The sequence below is a fragment of the Somniosus microcephalus genome, chromosome 9, assembly GCF_052327205.1.
Source record: "Somniosus microcephalus isolate GS21.2 chromosome 9, FLI_Smic_1.0, whole genome shotgun sequence".
Lineage (NCBI taxonomy): Eukaryota > Metazoa > Chordata > Chondrichthyes > Squaliformes > Somniosidae > Somniosus > Somniosus microcephalus.
This window is the reverse complement of record NC_140995.1, coordinates 45463548-45478410: the sequence shown is the minus strand read 5'-3', so window position 1 is coordinate 45478410 and position 14863 is coordinate 45463548. Positions and strand designations below refer to the sequence as shown.

The 14863-nt window shown below is 47.0% G+C and overlaps 1 protein-coding gene across 10 annotated transcripts in view; it reads left to right on the top strand.

Moving 5' to 3' along the window:
* The window catches only part of LOC147112361 (protein eyes shut homolog), a 2879641-nt gene that overhangs the window by 1052107 nt on the left and 1812671 nt on the right, over positions 1–14863 (top strand). For 2 of the 10 annotated variants that reach the window (XM_085996552.1, XM_085996547.1), the window contains exon 4: positions 6315–6459. The exons of the other annotated variants lie outside the window; for them this stretch is intronic. The gene's annotated coding sequence lies outside the window, so the exon portion shown is untranslated. The remainder of the gene's footprint in view (positions 1–6314; positions 6460–14863) is intronic. 10 annotated transcript variants of the gene reach the window in all.

Here is a 14863-nt window from a genome sequence, read left to right as displayed (position 1 = left end):
CATTATATATATTAATGAACTAGATGAGGGAATTGGATGTAATATCTCCAAGTTTGTAGACGACACAAAGCTGGGTGGGTGCTGTGAGGAGGATGCCGAGAAACTCCAGTATGATTTGGACAGGTTGGGTGACTGGGCAGGTGCATGGCAGATGCAGTGTAATGTGGATAAATGCGAGGTTATCCACTTTGGTGGCAAAAACAGGAAGGCAGATTATTATCTGAACGGCAATAGATTGGGAGAAGGGGAAGTGCAACGAGACCTGGGTATCCTTGTGCACCAGTCGCTGAAGGTAAGCATGCAGGTGTAGCAGGCAGTTAAGAAGGGAAATGGTATGTTGGCCTTCATAGCGAGAGGATTCGAGTACAGGAGCAAGGATGTCTTGCTGCAGTTGTACAGGGCCTTGGTGAGATCACACCTTGAGTATTGTGTGCAGTTTTGGTCGCCTTATCTGAGGAAGGATGTTCTTGCCATGGAGGGAGTGCAGCAAAGATTCACCAGACTGCCACCTGGGATGGCAGGAATGACGTATGAGGAGAGATTGGGTCGATTGGGCTTATATTCGCTGGAGTTTAGAAGAATGAGAGGGGATCTCATTGAAACTTATAAAATTCTAACAGGACTAGACAGACGAGATGCAGGAAGGATGTTCCCGATGGCAGGGGAGTCCAGAACCAGGGGTCACAGTCTAAAGATAAGGGGTAAGCCATTTAGGACAGAGATGAGGAGGAATTTCTTCACCCAGAGAGTGGTGAACCTGTGGAATTCTCTACCACAAAAGGCAGTTGAGGCCAATTCATTAAATATATTCAAGAAGGAGTTAGATATATTTCTTAAGGCTAAAGGGATCAAGGGATATGGGGCGAAGGCAGGGACAGGGCACTCAGTTTGGATGATCAGCCATGTTCTCATTAAATGGCGGAGCAGGCTCGAGGGCATGAATGGCCTACTCCTGCTCCTATCTGCTATGTTTCTATGTTTCCACCTGTCCCAATATCTCCTTAGGTGGCTCGTTGTTGTAGTGTATGGACCTTTAAGAGAGAACTACTTTTACAGCTCCTGTATACTGTAGTACCGGCAGTGACCACACCTGTATATAAGCCTTGAGCAGGCATCTGTACTGTTAGTTTTTAGACTACCCTCATCCAGAAAACACCTGTTGATTGTTGATCTGCAGCCACCGTCTATTTATTGAAGAACACCATACCTTAAGATTCACGGATTCAACAGTGGCGTCGAGGTCGATTCGAATCTACCTGCAACTCTGAATTTCCTCCCAAGGATTCGCTCCGGGAGGGCAGTGGAAGAAAGTCGAGGCCAGAAGCACGGGCGTCGACCACAAGCAACCGCCCAGTCATCCGGCAGAGAGTGAACCTCGCAGGGGAGGCTGTTGAGAGCTGGGCTTGGTTCTCCAGCCACGACGATCCAGCAACAGGCTGGCAACAGGTACAGCGCAGACCCTTCCCGGATAGCGGCGGCTGGAGCCGACCGATGGCACAGAAAAGGCCGAGCAGCGTCGACGGGGTAAGAGAGAGGGTAAAGCGCACAGGGCGCAGCTGGGGGTTGAAGACCGAGCGGCGTCGACAGAAAACAAAAAGAGAGAGAGGGTAAAGCACAGCCGGGGTTCAGGACCGAGCGGCAGCAACGAGAGAGGCACACAGGAGAATGCGCAGAGCGCAGCCAGGGCTCAAGGGCTGAGCAGTGTCCACGGGGAAAGAAAGGAAGCACGGGAGACGCCATTTGAGCCGCGGAGAAGAAGGGAGAGCGCGGGAGATGCCATTTTTGAAGCCGCAGCAGAGAAGAAGGGCAAGCGCGGGAAGAAAGGAAAGCGTGGGAGACGCCATTTTGAGCCAGCAGAGAAGAAGGGAGAGCGCGGGAGATGCCATTTTAGCCAGTCTAACCACACCCAGGGATGCCGAAGAGTGGCAGTGTCACAGCGTTCGACAATGAAGTCGAAGATTCGGCGACATATGTGGAATGCATTGAGGTGTACTGCAAGGCGAATGAAGTGCCAGATGCCAGGAAAGCACTGGTTTTGTTGAATTCCATGGGTGCAAAAACATATGGCTTACTGCGAAACCTAGTAACCCCAGAGAAGCCAGTGGATAAGGATTTTGAAAGCATAGTGGAAATCCTACAGGACCACTTAAACCCCACACCGCTGCTGATAGCAGAAAGATTTAAGTTGCACAAAAGGAACCAGCATAAAGACGAAAGTAATGCTGAGTATTTAACGGAACTGCGCAAGCTATCGAAACACTGCCAGTTTGGAATGGGACTAGCAGATATGTTAAGGGACAAGTTTGTGTGTGGGCTTCAAAGTGAAGGAACCCAGAAACGACTTCTATCAGAAAAGGATCTTACGCTGGACAAGGCTTTCAGCATGGCAGTATCACACGAAGCAGCCGCACGGGGTGCTGCAGCGATACAGCGGAGACCGCAAGAATATGACACCAATGAAATGTCATATGGAGCAGGGAAGTGTTATCGCTGCGGCAGAACAACACACGACCAGAAGGATTGTTGGTTCAAGGACCAAGTGTGCAGACAGTGTGGAAAAGCAGGACACATAGCAAGAGTCTGCAGGTCAGGGAAGAAAACCAGCAGCAAGAAATTTCCACAGGAGAAGTACAAAAAGGTACATAAGGTGACGGAGAGTAGTTCAGACGAACAGAAAAGTGATACAGACTCCGGAAGCAAGGAGCTGGGTTGTCTGAAACTACATAATGTAATCAAAATGGAGGATCACCAGACTATCTGGGTCACGCTCAAGATAGACGGAGTCCAAGTGAAAATGGAATTGGACACAGGATCAGCCCTAACAGTCATAAACCGAAGAGACTACAAGCGGCTATTCTCACATATACCCTTGAAAGCTACAGAGATTGTCTTGAAGACGTACATGGGGCAAAAAGTCTACCCCAAAGGAAAAATAAGGGTGAAGGTGATATACAACGGCCAGGAAATACCAAAAATGGACCTATATGTATTGCCAGATGGAGGACCACCACTACTAGGATGTGAATGGATCCGGAAGATACAATTAGATTGGCATTCCATACAGGCACTGAAGGTTGAGGCCAAAAAGGATGACGACGTCACACTGGGACGACTGTCAAAAATGCTAACTGATGCACAAGAAGTGTTCCAGGAGGGACTCGGAACACTAAAAGGCATAACAGTGATGATTAAAATAGAGGAAAATGCAAGCCCAAAGTTTTTAAGGCCAGAGCGGTGCCTTATGCGATCCGCCCAGCCGTCGAAGCAGAGCTGGAAGGTTTGGAACATTCAGGAGTACTGTCCAAAGTGGACTGGAGCGAGTGGGCTACACCCATCGTTCCTGCAATGAAGAGGTCATTGAGTAATACGCCTGGGGAACCAAAGAAGGTTCGTATCTGTGGGGACTTTAAGGTGACAGTGAACCCAGTCCTTCACACTGTACAATATCCGCTTCCACGGATTGAAGATATTTTCGCCTCGCTATCTGGAGGAAAACGCTTCACTAAGATTGATCTGGCCCAGGCGTACCTGCAAATGGAGGTAGAAGAAGCCTCAAAACAATACCTCACGATCAACACTCACAAAGGTCTCTACCAATACAACCGGCTGGTGTTCGGGGTAGCATCGGCTCCAACTATTTGGCAAAGGGCAATGGATCAAGTCCTGCAAGGGATTCCAGGGACCCAGTGTTATTTGGACAACATCCTGGTCACGGGCGAAAATGACAGTGATCACCTCGCCAACCTGGAGCAGGTGCTCACTAGGTTGAAGGAATATGGGCTACGAGCTAATCGCCACAAGTGCGAGTTTTTCCAAAAGCAGATCTCGTATTGTGGCCACGTTATTGATGAAGAGGGGTTACATAAGTCCCCTGAAAAGATTGAGGCAGTAGTCAAGGCTCTAGCACCACAAAATGTGTCACAACTGAGGTCGTTCCTTGGGCTGGTGAACTACTACCATAAGTTCTTACCAAATTTGTCTACAGTATTACACCCACTGAACACCCTACTGCAAACGGGGGTACCATGGAAGTGGAATGACGAATGTAAACGAGCTTTCCAGAAGTGCAAAGAATTGATCACATCAAAAGAGGTGTTGGCCCATTTCAACCCAGCACTACCAATTCGGTTGGCGTGTGATGCATCACCCTATGGTATTGGAGTGGTGCTGTCGCACAAATTCCCAGACGGTTTGGAGAGGCCAGTAGCCTTTGCGTCTCGGTCACTAACCTCAGCCGAGCGCAACTACACCCAGATTGACAGGGAGGCCCTCAGCCTAGTATGGGGAGTAAAAAAATTCAACCACGATCTGCATGGGCAGATGTTCACCTTGCTGACTGACCACCAACCACTTGTCTCCATCTTTAATCCAAAGAAGGGCATTCCGGTGACGACTGCACAACGGCTACAAAGATGGTCCCATTTTCTAGGGGCGAACCAATATGAAATATAGTATGAGGGCACGAAACAACATGGAAACGCTGATGGGCTATCACGCCTGCCACTGCCTACTGCAGAGGAAGCACCAGCAGTGGACTGTGTCGAAATATTTTATTCGTCGATAATTGAACGCTTGCCAGTAACTAACGCGGATATAGAGAAGGAGACCCGAAATGATCCGACACTGTCTCGGGTATATGATTTGACGGTGAAGGGATGGCCAACACATGGTGACTCACTGTTGCCAGCATTCTCATCCAGTAGAGAACAGCTGTCAGTATGCCAGGGGACAGTGATGTGTGGATCCCGAGTGGTAATTCCACCCAAGTTAAGGGAGAGAGTGCTCAATGAGCTTCACGAAGGCCATCTGGGAGGGGTGAAAATGAAAAGCCTTGCTAGGGCTTATGTGTGGTGGCCGTGGATCGATGAACAAATTGAGGACCTAACAAAGAGCTGCTCAGGATGCCAGAAGGTCCAAAATGCACCACCACATGCACCTCTACACCCATGGGAGTGGCCCTCCTCTCCATGGCAACGGGTTCATATTGATTTTGCTGGTCCATTCATGGACTCAATGTTCTTAATAGCAGTGGATGCGCACTCAAAATGGCCTGAGGTGATCAAAATGTCCTCCACCCCTACGGAGAAAACGATTGCAGTCCTACGGACCATATTTGCCAGGAACGGCTTGCCAGAGCAGATTTGCTCTGATAACGGACCACAGTTTGTGTCCGAAGAGTTTTGGAAATTTATGAGAAGGAATGGGGTAAGGCATTACACATCCGTCCCGTATCATCCAGCCACAAATGGATTGGCTGAGAGGTTCGTACAAACCTTTAAAAAGGCAGTAAGGGCCATGTGCGATGATGACATTCCACTACAGCATAAGGTGGACAATTTCCTGTTAGCCTACAGAAATGCGACACATGCAGTTACCAACCAGACCCCGGCCATGATGTTCTTTAACCGAAGGTTGAGATCTCGTCTGGATTTGCTCAGACCAAATGTGCGAAGAAATGTTGAGAATAAGCAATTCCAGCACATCAATGAGAAACCGACAAGGAGCTTCAATGTAGGACAACCAGTCTTGGCCCGTGACTACCGAACAGAGAAATGGCAACCCGGAACGATATGCACACGGCAGGGGCCACTAATGTACACAGTGGATGTCGGGGAGAACATTGTGAGACGCCATGTCGACCAGATCCTAGCGTCACAGGAACGAGTCAACCCCATGTCTCGCGTACCTGGGGATGAACCCGACATACCGGTAGCATCTACCCCAGAAACAGTAGCAGCGGAAACTGATGAACTAACCGACGACAGGGGGCCAGAATCGCCTCTGCCCCAAGAACAAGACACTCAGGAAAGGCGCTATCCAGAAAGGATCAGGAAGCCGCCCCAAAGACTGAATCTATAAATGGACTATTTCAGTTAATGTGCATGTTAAAGTGTTAACTGTTATTTGAATGTTATGGTACTGTTAATCTAAAGGGGAGGAATTGTAGTGTATGTACCTTTAAGAGAGAACTACTTTTACAGCTCCTGTATACTGTAGTACCGGCAGTGACCACACCTGTATATAAGCCTTGAGCAGGCATCTGTACTGTTAGTTTTTAGACTACCCTCATCCAGTAAACACCTATTGATTGTTGATCTGCAGTCTCCGTCTATTTATTGAAGAACACCATACCTTAAGATTCACGGATTCAACAGTTGTCAAATTTTGTTTGATTACGCTCCTGTGAAGCGTCTTGGGATGTTTTACGTTAAAGGCGCTGTATAAATGTAAGTCGTTGTTGCATCACACTTGCTAGCTTTAAAATTGGGTTGCATCACAGCACTCAGAAGTACAGTTCATTGTTATTCTTATAGCAGCAGATCAAATGAATGGATGTGCCAATTGACCATCAACAGAAAAGGACAGAACTCTATAAAACAACCTCTGCACATCATTTTCTCTGATTCTGTGCTCGATTCTCTGGAATAGGACTTGAGCCCACGACTTTCTAACTGAGAGGTGAGAGTGCTATCCCTGAGGCACTGCTAATCTAAAATGCAATACTGTGCGTATTATAATATCCTAACATCAGCTACATTACCTGTAGTAGTACGTTGTGTGCCACATCAGGTTGTTCCTGCATCCAAAGTTAATTGGTGTTTTTAGTCAGGATTGCATTACTTATCATTGAGTCATTTTTCTGTAGCAACTACAAATTGAATTACAAATTCACCATAAAATAATTAATTCTAGATATACACTCCAAATCAATTTTTCCTATTGCACTACAGGCGTACTGCCTCACAAAGATGAGACTCCACAGATATATTCACTCCATACCTTGAAAATGTGATTCTTCTTTCTAAATTGAATTTGATGTTAATATATTTAATTAAGCCTGGTAGCTGCAGTGATCGGAGGCAGGAATTTCAACTGAGAGACAACGAAGCTTGCATTCCCCTTTCAACTAAATTTTATGTTCAATTTCGCCCAGGGAGCAAATGTTGCCTTTAGTCAGTTAATAGAAGGTCAATTAGCAGAAGAGAAAAAGAGAGAGAGAGAGGGTCAGGCCCCCTTTGAACAGTTTTCAACTGTATCTAATACATTTAATAATCATCAAATAATTGGGTTGTTAGCAGCATTAGTTCTACACCAACCTGTTACTTCACGGTCCAGCATGACATTGGTTATATATAGTCTCCACAGTTCCTCACACAACTCATCTCAGTAGGAGACGCCTGAGCAGGTAAACTTTATTAGCAACCCTCGAAGAGTTAAGAGCTACTAATGGAAATCGTTGAAGTTCCGGATTGTAATCTGTGTGCACTGATCACCATTGTTGTTTTCATACAGGCAGAATTTAGCCATTTGGCAAACATCTTTAGGCTGATTTTTTGAAGAGTGTTAGCACAGAGTAAGGCTGCATGTGTGGTTAGATGCCATTTACAAGTTTGTCCTTAGTTTAAGATGGGAAACCATTGCTCATAAGTACAACTAACAGCAGACCTAGGAGAGATGATTAAGGTATTCACGGTCAATGGCTTTAAGCTCAGATAAGTATGGCACTTTGAATTTAATTTTCAAAGGAACATGATAGTTACAGAGAAGCCTCTGCTATTGTTCTGATGAAGATGCGTTTTCAAAAGACCAGATGCAAAGTCATAAATGCATTGTAATATTTGCAATAATTTAAAGTTGAGTCTGGAAATGCACTATAGCCCTTATAACATCATCACTGCCCCAGTAATTCCTTACAAGAAATTCAGTTTTCCCTGAAGGCCGATTGTTTCACTTCCTCAATTGTTATCCAGAACAACTCTCTGAGGATTGAGGTGATTTTAGGGCAGGTAGCTCTTTTTCCTGTTTGATAACTTATGTCATTTACTGCTCGGTGCCATATTTTCAGTGTGGGCCAAATTCTGATGACAAAACATCGAAACATAGAAACATAGAAGATAGGAGCAGGAGTAGGCCATTCGGCCCTTCGAGCCTGCTCCGCCATTCAATGAGATCATGGCTGATCATTCAAATTCAGTACCCTGTCCCTGCCTTCTCCCCATATCCCTTGATCCCTTTAGCCTTAAGAAATATATCCAACTCTTTCTTGAATATATTTAATGAACTGGCCTCCACCGCCCTCTGTGGCAGAGAATTCCACAGGTTCACCACTCTCTGGGTGAAGAAATTCCTCCTCATTTCAGTCCTAAATGTCCTACCCCTTATCCTTAGACTATGACCCCTGGTTCCGGACTCCCCGACCATCGGGAACATCCTTCCAGCATCTAGTCTGTCTAGGCCTGACAGAATTTTATAGGTTTCGATGAGATCCCCTCTCAATCTTCTAAACTCCAGTGTGTATAAGCCCAATCTACACAATCTCTCCTCATACGTCATTCCTGCCATCCCAGGTATCAGCCTGGTGAATCTTCGCTGCACTCCTTCCATGGCAAGAACGTCCTTCCTCAGATAAGGCGACCAAAACTGCACACAATACTCAAGGTGTGGTCTCACCAAGGCCCTGTACAACTGCAGCAAGACATCCTTGTTCCTGTACTCGAACCCTCTTGCTACGAAGGCCAACATACCATTTGCCTTCTTAACCGCCTGCTGCACCTGCATGCTTACCTTCAGCGACTGGTGCACAAGAACACCCAGGTCTCTTTGCACTTCCCCTTCTCCCAATCTATTGCCATTCAAATAATAATGTGCCTTCCTGTTTTTGCCAACCTCACATTTATCCACATTATAGTGCATTTGCCATGTTTCTGCCCAATCCAAGTTCCTGCAACATTCACATTATTAATGTTCCACATCTCATTCTATAAGTAACAGAGGCAATTTTAACAACATTTGGAAAACTTTAGGCTTTATTCTTGCAGTTTTGTCTCTTACCGCTACCCCTTGTCCTAAAAAAAATGCCACTGAAGGTACCGTGAGATCTTGAATACCTTGCTATACCTTACTATATTTAGTCCTTTCCCTATCTGAGGTTACTGAGGCCATTTGTTTGGCTGCCCACTGATCTTAGCTAATGCAGCATAGACCAATGATTAAACTCAAAACCTTGCTGGTCTGTTATGGCTCCATGCCACCCAATGTGGTCAGTTATCCATTGAACCATAAAGGAGGAAGAATATGGTGTAGTTGTGAGAATGACTATTAGAAGCATTGTGCAAATCAAGCACTTGGCTCCCTTGATGCTGCAATTGCAATGTGGACAACAGTAAAGGACGACCACATGAATGAGAGAATGGAAGATGGCCAGCGCCTGAGGCCATGGGCCAGCGGCGGGGCTGAAATCATTGAAGACTACGGTAACCTCATACCTAATCCTCCTTTACACATTCCACTTCCACCTCATTCCCACACTCTCTTCTGATTTCCAAGCTGCAGATCGTGTAAGTATGCACCTCTTACTTTCCCACACCCCGGCCCCTCCCTGCACCACAACCTTACCCTTGTGCCTTTTTCCTTTCAGATACCTCAGCATGAGCTGTTGGGCACAAAATTGGGATTGGTAGCACCCGTTATTTGGGTGCTATGGGTGCCGTTTGGGTACCAAAATGGCGTCCGATATGCATGCGCGCACTTGTGGAACGAATCGCGCTGGACAGCATATTGGTGAAGGCATAATCGCGCGTGCAGTGAATGTCCACCAAAAGTATGCAGATCATGACTTCAATCAACGGGATCTGTACGTGGTCTGCAGCCAAAGCAGGGGGCAAGGATACATGCAGTGTCAGTATCTGAGCTGATGGCTGCAAGTGTAAAATCAAGTGACGGTGCTGTGTCTTCCTCAACATTCTCTTGTTGGTGTTCCTGCACTGCCTGCCAAGGTTGCACCTCTTAGGTATCTGAAAGGAAAAAGGCACAAGGGTAAGGTTGTGGTGCAGGGAGGGGCCGGAGGGTGGGAAAGTAAGAGGTGCATACTTACACGATGTGCAGCTTGAAAATTAGAAGAGGGTGTGGGAATGAGGTGGAAGTGGAATGTGTAAAGGAGGATTAGGTATGAGGTTACCGTATTCTTCAATGATTTCAGCCCCGCCGCTGGCCCATGGCCTCAGCAATGGCCATCCCAATAATGGTCAGCACCGTCTCCTCTGAGGGTTAGGGTGTGCAGGTGTACCTGTCCCCCTCCGGTTATCTCCTGCTGCCTCCGATTATACGCCACCTTGTCCTGCAAGAGGGAGGGAAATGTGTCAGTGAGTGTAGTGCAATCTGTTTGGCTGATGTAGCTGTCATGGTTGAATAGGTGGCAGTGTGTGCAAGCTGTGAGATGTTGGTGTGAGGCTTGCAGCAATGTGAGGGTGAGATGAAGCATATGAATGTTTGGTATGAATCCTGATTGATAGAGATTGTTGGTAGATGAGTGATGAGGGTGTGGTGCATTGAGCGAAAAAGAAATATCACACTGAGGGACATGAGTTGATTGACTAGAACATATGAAAACAAGCACAAGCTATGTTCAACCCAGTCCCATCATAGACTTTATCTCAGGAATTCGCTGCTTTTTTTCTCACTCTTCCAAACCATCTCTCCAGATTTGCTCGGCTGAAATTGAGCAGTCACTACAAGACGATTCACAGGAGAGAAACAGTCTGCCACCTGCATGTGGGTCCGGAGCCTACTGTTAACCCGCCGCCTAGCACCTTTCCCAAATATTGGGTCTGTCAGCGCCGAGCAGACCCGACAAGCAGCGGCGGGGGAGACAATTAAGGTCATTATGACCTTGTTAACAGAGCATTAAGAACTATTTTCAGCTCACCTTCAGAGTTTACCAGGTTACCCACGGGGTCTACGCTGCTCGGGGATCATGTCAGATAAGCAGGGCAGGAGTTGAATGGCCATGGAATTATCTCATTACTTGACAGCTGCAAATGTGCTATAAAAGCTCTCATCTCTCAGCTGTTCACTTTCCAAGCTCAGAAGCTGTTACTTACTGCATTTGGAAGACATATTGAGCTTTATGCAGGTTGCAAGTGTTTGGAGCAACTCTCTATCCAGTGTCACCTCATTCGAACAACCTCTCTCACTATAGACAGATTGCTTCTGTCATCTCAAGTTCACCTGCCATCTATTCCCTCAGCATCGGTGCCCTGGAAACTAACTCACCTTGGTCCTCAGAATCCCACCATGATCAGCCCTAACACCAGCAGCACCAGGCACACCAGCAGCACCAGCAACAACACCAACCTTCTCCGCAATCAGCTGATGCTGCACTGACCGGACACAGGGCATCAGCACCCAAACACATTGCTGTCTGGGAAGCTAGGGATGGCCTCACCATGGCCAGATTTACTTCACTTGACGCTGTACACCCTGGCTGCCACATGATGCGCCAGGTTGGCACTACACCAACACCATAAAGCATCCCTACAATGCCCAAGCCGTTCCTTTCACACTTATCACCATTGCTGGGGGGGGGGCGGGGGGGGGGAGGTACCGTTATGTCTCACCATTCACTGCAACTCACTAAGTCACTTCTAAAGGTGCACACAAATTTTTCCAAGAATGGAAAGTGTTGAAAGTAAAAGTTTCAATGTTTGACATCACATTAACAGAAACATTACATGAACATTGCATAAAACACCCAAGTGCCTATCCTTGTGTGTTGTTAGTTGGTATGATTGCACTAGGATGAGGGTGAGTATGAGGGGTGGTTAGTGAGATGTGGAAGTGATAATGGAGATAGAGAGGGATGGGTGGAGGTGCAAGGATAGTTGATGTGAGTAAGTATGTGCAGGAGTAGTGTAGGGAAGGCAGAGTGATCTTCTTAGACAGTCCCTCGGAACTGAGGATGACTTAAAAATTTTCTTAGCGGGGTTTTTGAGTGCTCCAGCGTTGATTTTCCTGCGGCATTGTTTCTGTTGCCGCCGCTGTTTTGGGGCTACATTGATGGAGATGACAGAGCGGATTAGGCGGTGGTCTGTCCAGCAGTCGTCAGCTCCTGTCATGGCGTGGGTGATGCGGACGTCCTTGCAGTCCCTCGCTCTGATGATGACGTAGTCCAGCAGATGCCAGTGCTTGGAGCGAGGATGCTGCCATGAAGCCTTGTACTTGTCTCTCTGACGGAATAAGGTGTTGGTTATGACAAGACCATGTTCTAAGCATTTCGTCAGGAGGAGGGTACCGTTGGAGTTGGCTTTCCCTACCCCCTCTCTGCCAATCACACCTCCCCAGAGGTCTGTGTCCTTTCCAACTCTGGCGTTAAAGTCGCCAAGGAGGATCAGCTTGCCACCCGTTGGGACTCAGGACAGGGATTGTTCGAGGCTGGTGTAGAATTCCTCTTTGGTCTCGTCTGTGGCTTCCAGTGTTAGGGCGTACGCACTGATGACCGTAGCGCACTGGTTATGGGCTAGGGTTAGCCGAAGAGTCATGAGGCGCTCGTTTATACTGCCAGGAGAGTCTCTGAGATGTCCAACTAGTTCATTTTTTATGGCGAAACCTACCCCATGGAGGCGGCGTTCTTCTTCAGGTTTGCCTTTCCAGAAGAAGGTGTAGCCACTGCCTTGCTCCTTGAGCTGGCCTTCCCCTGCCCGCCGGGTCTCACTTAGGGCAGCGATTTCAATGTCGAAACGTCTGAGCTCCCGGGCAACGATAGCAGTACGGCGTTCCGGTCTGTCCCTGTTGGGGTTGTCCATGAGGGTCCTGATGTTCCAGGTCTCAAACTTCATTTTAAAGGGTGGAAGATGCCTGTGCGTGAATTCTTTTAACGTGAGGTGGCGTTGCACACCAGCTACCACATGGGCTTGACAGAGCAAGGTCTTGGACCAATGACAAGGGGATCCAAGATGATTGGAGACCAGGCTCTGCTACAACGGCCTAGCACGCACACACAAACATACTGCTACTGTTTGGTAGAGTGATGGGGATGTGATGAGTGGCACAGCGGGATGAGGTTGAGTGTGGCTTTGCAGTAATGTTTCATGAACTACTGCGATCATTGAAAGGCTTGTGCCACTGCAGCCTGGTCCTCCTGAAGACATCCCTGCTTGTGTCTTTCTGTGCAATGTGCAAACAGGCTGGGGGGAGGTCTCTTCTGCCCATTGCAAGGGAAGTGAACCACCCTGTATGCTTTGACTCCCTCCATAAGCAAATGGAGAGAGTCATGGGAGAGCCTGGGTTTAGCCGTGCACCTCTGTGCAGTGATTGTCGGTGTTTGCAGCACCTCAATGATGTAGAACACTGACTGCGCAAATGTCAAAATCAATTTGCGCATGGTCCCTTTAAGGAAACTGGCTGATGACTGATGATCAAGTGATGTCATCAGACCTGCTTCCTTCAATTGGCCGGCAAACGTGCTGGGCGGGCTTAACAAGCCCAATCACAGTAAAATCATTCTACAGAGCAGGCTGGAGCCAGCAGCGTGGCCGCGACCCGCCACCAATGTTGCCCACCATGGACCCGCCGGGGTTGGTAAAATCCAGCCGGTAGAGTGTCGGAGAGGTTTAGGGTGGTAATTGCAGAGGTTAGGGCCCAGATGACTGAAAGCACAGCCGCCAAAGGTGGAGCGAAGGAAATCAGTGATATGCAAGTGGCCAGAGTTGGAGGAGTGCAGAGGGTTGCCGGGCTGGAGGAAGTTACAGAGATAGGGAAGGGTGAGGCGATGGAGGGATTCAAAAACAAGAATGAGAATTTTAAAATTGAGTCATTGCCGGACCGGGAGTCAATGTAGGTCAACGAGCATAGGGTTGATGGATAGGCTGGACTTGGTGTGAGGTCGGAGAGTTTTGGATGAGCTGAAGTTTACGGAGGGTGGTAGTTAGGAAGCCAGTCATGAGAGTATTGGAATAAAGAGTAATGAATTGTCAATGCAGACCTCTTGACATTGGTAACAACAGTATTAAATAGTAAACTCGATGCTTTCTGGAAGGAGAATTGGCTTTTATAGAATTTTGATCCATTAGCTAAGTAACACTGTTTGGGCTTTGCTTAATGTTGCACATTTATTATCACCAAAAGATTAATCTCATTGCCAGTCCTAATGCATCACCGCAGGTTTTAATGTACAGGACAGGTCAGTGATATTCTAAGTCATCATAGAATCATACAGCACAGAAGGAGGGCATTTGGCCCATCGTGCCTGAGCCGGCTCTCTGAAAGAGTTACCAATTATTCCCATACCCCTGGTCCTCCCCATAGCCCTGCAAACTTTTCCTTTATAATTAGGTATCCAATTCCCTTTTGAAAGTTACTATTGAATCTGCTACAAGCACCCTTTTAGTCAGTGCATTCCAGATCAGAACAACATGTTGAGTAAAAAATCTGATCCTCATCTCACCCCTGGCTTTTTTGCCAATTATCTTAAATCTGTGTCCTCTGGTTACCGAGCCTCCTGCCAATGAAAACAGTTTCTCCCGATCTACTCTATCAAACCCCTCATTATTTTGAACACTTCTATTAAATTTCCACTTAACTTCCTCAAGGAGGAACATTGCAGTGTGCCATCCCAAACAAGTCCAAGTCCAGAATCCCTTGCAGGTGAAACATTTGTTAACAAAAGAAGAGTGAAATCACTTGACTGCTGTTCTGCTACAGCCAACAACTTCGAGTTTTACTATAGGATTTCGTGGCGTTTTTTTTTTCCAAATTAAGCTAAGTAGGCCACGTGATGAACTCCTAAACAGTCGGGGTTCCATCATGCAGGTTTTTGGATCAGAATCCATTTTTTTAATGAGCGATCTGGAGATTTCTAAATTGTAAACAAAAAGCCTGTGTGTGTGCTTTTTTTGAATAGAATTCAATATTCTATTTATTTCTATGTTTTGTGATGTGGAGGCATCAACTATTTAAGTATTTAAAAAACATTTATTCTTGGGATGTGGTGTCACTGGCAATATCAGCATTTATTGCCCATTCCTAATTGCCCTTGAGAAGGTGGTCGTGAGCCGCCTTCTTGAATTGCTGCAGTCCATAAGGTGAA